Genomic DNA, 7,171 nt, shown 5'->3' on the forward strand with positions numbered 1-7,171 from the left:
GGACAAATAGAAGATTTGATGAATTAATACATCTCCATTTCACCATCACTCACCTTTTCAATAATATCCCCAGGGAATGCATGCATGCATGTAGATATTTTTATTTATTAAAATTTTATAATCTAAAATTATTCAAGAATAAACATAAATAAATAAATAGTAAAAAGGTTTCCACTAAATAAAACCTAAAATTAATTCTCTATTTCGATGCAGTTAATCTTAATTTAAAATTTCTGCTAGCGTCAATTTATTATTATTTTTCATTTATCGTTTTTAGACATTAGATTTGAGATTAAAAAATAAAATATTAATAAAATAAAAAATATATAAATATACTAATAAAATATAGAAAGTATTAGAATAAAAAAAAATTATTGAGGGTATTAGAATAAAAATAAAAATATTTATTGCATAGAACTAAAAATAAGTAGGTTACTGTGAGTACCGAGGTAGTAAAAAAAGCTTGCGGACCCACTCCTTTTTAATCCCACGTGGCACTATCATGTCATGTGGGTTGTCCATTTCGTCTTAAGCTTACACGTGTCTGAGTCAAAGATATTTTGACTATCAGCTGTATTTGTATCTGTTTGTTGATCTGATCCTCTTCTTCGTCGCCAAGCAAAGTTATTATCCCATTTTTTGACAAAACATTTTCTAATTCATCTTTTCTATTTTTATTTATTTAAAAAAAATATAATCTTAAATTTCAAAAAAAAATTATTCTTGTAAATTAAAATGATGGGTAGCATTTTTAAACATTGTCATTTACTGAAATTTTAATAAAATTTCACAATTGAATCGTTTATATATGTTGATAAAAGCTAAAAGATGAGGCTGAAAAGGCCTTTTTCTTCTCTTTTTTTAATAACTATTTTTTTTAGGTTGAATTATCTCTCAATTTATATGACCGAATCTTGAATAAAAAAAAGTCACAATTCAATTTAGCTCCATTTTTTATTCAATTTTTATTATAAAATAAATTTTATTATTTTTAAATACTAAATTTGAGCCAACTTTGAATTAAAAAATTCAAAGAGATAAATATCAAATCATAATAAATAATGGGTCATTTATTTTTTTTTGTTTTTTTTAATTTAGTTCGATTTAGTTTTATCTCTCAATAGGGACCCTATTTTTTTATTTTTTATTTTTATGTACGTGTGAGTCCAAACCATTTGGTCATGAACCCATGTCTGACTTATGGGTTTCGTTCGATATATGTAAGACTATCATTAGTTATTCATTTTCCGAGGGCATAATGGTTTACTACATACAATTTAATGGATTATTTAATTATTTAATTTTTGGAGATAACATAAAACCAAAAATTAGAAAAAAACACATAATGATTGATCCAGATCATAAGTTTTCATGGTCTTAATTTCCTGTCTTTAGTAAGAAAAATCCAAACCCCTACTTTCAATTTTATTTTTCTAATTTACTTTTAGGTTCATAATTGATTTAATTAGGTTTATTTCTCAATTATATATATTTCTGACAAAGCACATGATTTTTATCATAGAAGAGGTTAGGTTTGGAATAAGATATATCTATATATATTATTTAGTTCAATCAAAGGTTTTCTTTTTTTGAAAAAGTATTGATTAAATATTGTTTTGGGTTTGTAATCATAGAGTGGAAATTAATAAAATAATAATGGTTGAACAAACTAACATGATCAACATGCTCTTCAATTTTGACATATAACTGCGTTCTTTTATTTCTAAATGTTGTTAAAACAAAATAATTTTTTTTCTAATTATTTAATAAATTTAGGGTTTTCATTTAATTCTCAAAGTTTAGCATCTCCCGTTTACTTTGCTACAGAACTAACTAAAATTATATGGATTAGTCTCTTTCAACTTTATTTTATTTAAATCGATTTAGAAAAATTCGAAAATACAATTATAGAGAGAGATAGAATATGGTATTTATTATTCTCTTATACAGAATATGGTATTTGTTATTCTCTTATCTGGCCTAGAAGCATGAAATCACGAGGAATTACTTGAAAATGACATGCAAACAACTCTCTATCTCGCATTACCTAGATGGTCACTGGGTGAGCCATCACTCGAGTAGATCGTACGCTATCTTGCCACTTATTATCAAGCCACCTGCTTTTAGTAGGAATATCCTTATCTCTAAGAGGGGTCACTTGGAAATCACTGAAGCATAAAAATCTTGTATTACCTCAACAAGGAGGATGTCAGTGTAGTATCATGCTTGACGACAATCAATGTGTAATCAACCTACCACCTAACTGATGACATGGTATAAGTGGACAAAGACCTCCCACCTATAAATACCCTGAAGAACGAGGAAGAAGCAATCAAGTCTTGGACTCTCCTACCCACTCTAATCCTATATCTTCCTCAACATACAATTTCCTTCTCCCTCCATACCTCACACTTTTTTCACTTTTTATCTTTTTAGGTGAACCAGTTTCCTCTTTGTCTCTTCCCTTGCTAACATAATATCAACACTATTTATTGAAAAAATCATTTAAAATATTAATATTACTTATCAATTCAATCAAAATACCAAAGTTGTCTTTATTAACAATTTAAATAAAAATGAATGGTTCTTTTTTACCCTACTTACACTATCTTTTTTACATTCATCTATTTTTATAAAAGTAAAATATAGTTATTTTTAGGGATAATATATCATTTAGTACCTAAATTTGGTTTCAATGTTTAATTTGGTATCCAAACCAAATGACATCATGTGGCTCAATGAATGTTTTGACATGTGTACTTTAGTAAAAAAATATAAGTACTTAATTAGGACACAAAAAACACTTAGGTATCAAATTGAATATTGAAATCAAACTTAAAAATACTTAACCGAGACAAAAAAAAACTCAACTATCAAATTGGAAAATAAAACCTCAAGTATCAAAGTGAACATTGAAGCCAACTTTAGATACTTAATTGAAGAAAAAAAAAACTGAAATCTCAAATTAAATATTGAAGCCAAACTTATGTACCAAATAATAAATTAACTCTTATTTTTATCTATTTATTTACCAAATAAATAAACTTATGTACCCTAAAATGAAATGTTTGACAAATGTAAAATTGTTAATTTAATTATTTAAAATAAATAAATTTAAAAAATATTATGAAAATATAATTTACAGAACAACTATTAAAAATAACCTATAAAGGGGAGGGGTTTATGTTGGATTTTCCCCTCCACCAATGCTTACTTTCTTTCCTTGCCGCGTGTTAAATTTTTAGAATGTGAATGCATTAGAAACTTATCATTTGAGAAGACAACATTATATATATTCTTTATTAGAAGATCATGTACCTACTTTCATAACATCTTGCTTTAATTAATAATAACATAAATAAAAAATGGTTTAATATGCTATTTGATATCTAAATTTGACTATCATGTTCAATTTAGTATCTGAATTTTTTTAAATTAATACTTGAATTTTTTTTTCCTAGTAAAGTATTTAAGTTTGGCTTCTTTTTTTTGTCCCAAGTAAATACTTATATTTATTTTACTAGAGCACATGTGTCAAGTCTTCATTAGGCAACATGATGTCATTTGGTTTAAGTATCAAATTGAATATCGAAGTTAAACTTAAATACTAAATTAAGACAAAAAAAAATTGAGGTGTTGAATTGGAGATTGAAACTAAACTTAGTAACTAAATAGTATATTAATCCATAACAAATTAAGAAATTGAAAGAAAAAGCTTCTCTATTTTCCTGCACAGCTTGAAAAAAAGAAAAGAAAAATGTTTTGAGAAGGTGATTTTGAAGTTTTTTAGTATGCATATCCAAAAACTTGATAAGTTGATAAAAAGATTAAATGTAGAAACTTATCAAGGTTAAGCTTAATTAAGTTCCCTCGCGTTATTTCATGCAAATGATGGATAGTTTTCTTCTTTTTAATAAGAGGAGAATGTAAAGGATGAACTTTAAGATTATTTTATGTCAAAATACAATTTGAGTTCAGTAAAAATTCATTGCTCTTACATCACAGGGTAAATGATATATTCTTTTCTTTTTTTTTTACAAAAGGTTAATAGATTTAAATGCTGGTCAACAAGAGTAAGTATTCTATATGCATAGTAAGTAGGTGAAAATTAGCAAACTTAGATTTATTTATTTAAATTTTTGTATTTGGGTGATGAAGTTGATATTAGAAAATGGGGGAAATGGCCATCATATCACATGAACAAACTGGACAACCCATATGGGAAAGATCCCATCATTTCCTAAACCCCCAAGTTGAGGATGGTTGCTTACGCTTATTATATTTTTAAGTAACAAGCAATTATTTTAGAATTAAATAATTTAACTTAAATCAAATTACAAATTAAAACTTCATTCGCAGATATTAAAAAGGTTGAAAAAGGCATCATAATAAAATAATTGATGGTTTTGACCAAAAATTATTTAGACCACCTGTATTGGGTCACCCATGTTCAGTTACATAGAAAAGTGGATATTTTGAAGAGAAAATATATAATAAAGAAGGTTAGCAAGTCCTTGATTCTACCTAAGACATTACCCATTTCTTGAGTAAAGTTTTAGGGTCTCATTTGGCTGATTGATTCGATGAGGGGTAATTTTGGATTAAAATTAATTAATCAGCATCTGCAACTAGTTAGAGATGCAATCTTATAAAGTAATAAAATACAACCTAACTTAATGGAAATCATATATGGAAGATGTGTACTTCAAATCATTGACCAAATCTTGTACACATGTCTTTGACAATAACAATAATATTTCAAAATATATTTTTGTAAAATTTTAGTAACACACAACTATTGATTTCTCAGATTTCATGTTATATGCAATTGGCAATATTATGAAGCAAAACACTCTCAACTTTTCACAACAGAAACCCTAACCTCTTCTCTTTCTGCCTTGTTGGCAACGATACTGGCCTTCGGGCTGGTAGCCGACCACTAGCTACCCCTTCTCCTCCACCTTCACCGTCTCTCCTCTTCCACTCTTTTTTCTTTTCTTTTTAGCATTATAATGGCTTTAGCCTGTGTTTTCACTGGGCTTCCCTTATGCTTTTATGCATTCTGATAGTTTCTTTTGGTCTTTAGACTACCGTGTAACCATTCCTTTACTGTAATAGAATAGAATCTTCATGGTTAAAAAAAAAAAAAAAGGGACATTCCCTTTCTTCCTTGTGACCGAGTATATGGTGGAAAAACTAGTGCGCTGGCGACGGCGTGGCCTTGTCATGAGGCGTTGGCAACCAGCCTACCATCATCATAAAAACTACTATAAACAAAACAGTTTGTAGACCACATTTTGCGATGATAGAAAACAAAATAGGAAGATGGTGATACCATGTATCCAAGGACGATTTGGTGAATTAACATTTGATTAATTTCTGACAGAATATTCTGCAAATTGACTAGTTGATTTTAATGTTTATTTCATGAATAAAAAGTAGGTTCAATTTGCATGAAATAGAAACTGAAAACTCTTATTTATTTTCTTTTCTTCCCTTTGAGCTGTTTGGTTGTTGAGATTGTTGTCATTATTGGGGCACATGTTATGGGCTATTTATATATATAAATAAACTACTATAACTACTAGCTGGGATCCCTCAACGATCAATCATACACTTTTTTTCTTTTGGGTTGACCAGCATGGCTACACTTCTTGGAATTATAAAAATGTCTGGGGCTGCTGGGATTCAGTGCAATACTTGTTGGCATTATTTTTTTTATTTTTTTTCTGAAAATCTGGTGAAGAGATGGAGCTGAAACAAACATTTACTTGCATCTAAAAGGAAGGTGGGATTTTGTTATTAAGGACTTGGATTTGCTAGGATCATGGAAATTTTGGCTTCATCAACCAAGACAGTGAATCAAGTTTATAATTCAGAGTGCAGCAGATATGTACCAACTTGAATTAATGCAGTGATGTCTCAAAACGTGATGCCAAAATGGGTAGATGATAGATTGTTAATATTATATATATTCGTCATGGGGAAGGAAGTAGGCAGATAATTTGGACTGGAAGTAGGCAGATAATTTGGACTAAGAAAGTAGTTTTCATATCATACTCCAGCTCCAAACATCATTCTATTGCACAAATTACTGTTAGTAGATTAATTTTTGGAAACAGCTTTTCATACTGAAAAAGTTATGGGATTAACTTTGGAAACAAAACTATCTTGGGATTAATTAACTTTAGTAATAAGATTATGTCTAGAACAATTAATATTGGTAAGAAACATTAGGAGTTAATTTTTTTCGTTTATTTTGAGATAATTTAACAAATAATATAAATATAAGAGTTAAAAAAGACAGAAAATTAAATTAATTTTATTTGTAAAGTTGAAACACTTAACAAGTCATTATGCCTATAATTTATCTTTCATTATGTAATTCTACCATTTCCACTATTCGGAATTCACTATTTTAGCACACATTTTTTTAAAAAAATTATTATAACCAATTTTTAATAATTTTTAAGCCTATAAATAAATACTTAAACATTTCATTTATAACTTTTTTTTGAAATTTTTTGGCAAACTGAAGTATGCTAAAATTTTCCTGTGCAACTTTCTTCGCTATTATTTATTTCTACAATCACCAAAGCTTTCACCAACCTCCATCGTTACCACCTACCACTGTACTTAATTTCTAAGACTTCCTCTGATTTTACCCTTTGCCATTTACTCTACTAGGTGGTTTTTTTTATTAAAAGAGGATAAAGCAAGGAGTTACATATACTAAACTAGTTCAATATCACTTAATAAAAGTGGAATAGCTAGCTTCAAAATAACCCTTTTTGATGAAAATTCTGGCTATCACCTAACAGAGATGGGATACAATTGACTGGTGTTATCATATATACAACAAGCATTTCAGTTGTCACCCATGATATACAACTGGCAGGAGCTTAGTTGCTTAAAATCGTAATCATTGGGATATAAATAATGTTTGGCCCCATTTAGATTCTGATAGCCATTGAGTACTTGTACCCTACCAAGGAGTCCTTCCATGATTGGGGCACTCTAGAAGCTTGCACCAACAAAATTTGGGTCCAAAACTCTCTCTGCAGAGATTCCTTTCTTTAGCTCCGGTAGAGCAACCTGGCCAAATAGATAACCCTTTTTTTTGGTATGTTGCTGTCTTTCTACAATAAAAGCTGCTAAAGCTATCTAATAA

This window comes from Gossypium hirsutum, chromosome A05 (genome assembly GCF_007990345.1).
Source record: "Gossypium hirsutum isolate 1008001.06 chromosome A05, Gossypium_hirsutum_v2.1, whole genome shotgun sequence".
In the NCBI taxonomy this organism is placed as follows: Eukaryota; Viridiplantae; Streptophyta; class Magnoliopsida; order Malvales; family Malvaceae; genus Gossypium; species Gossypium hirsutum.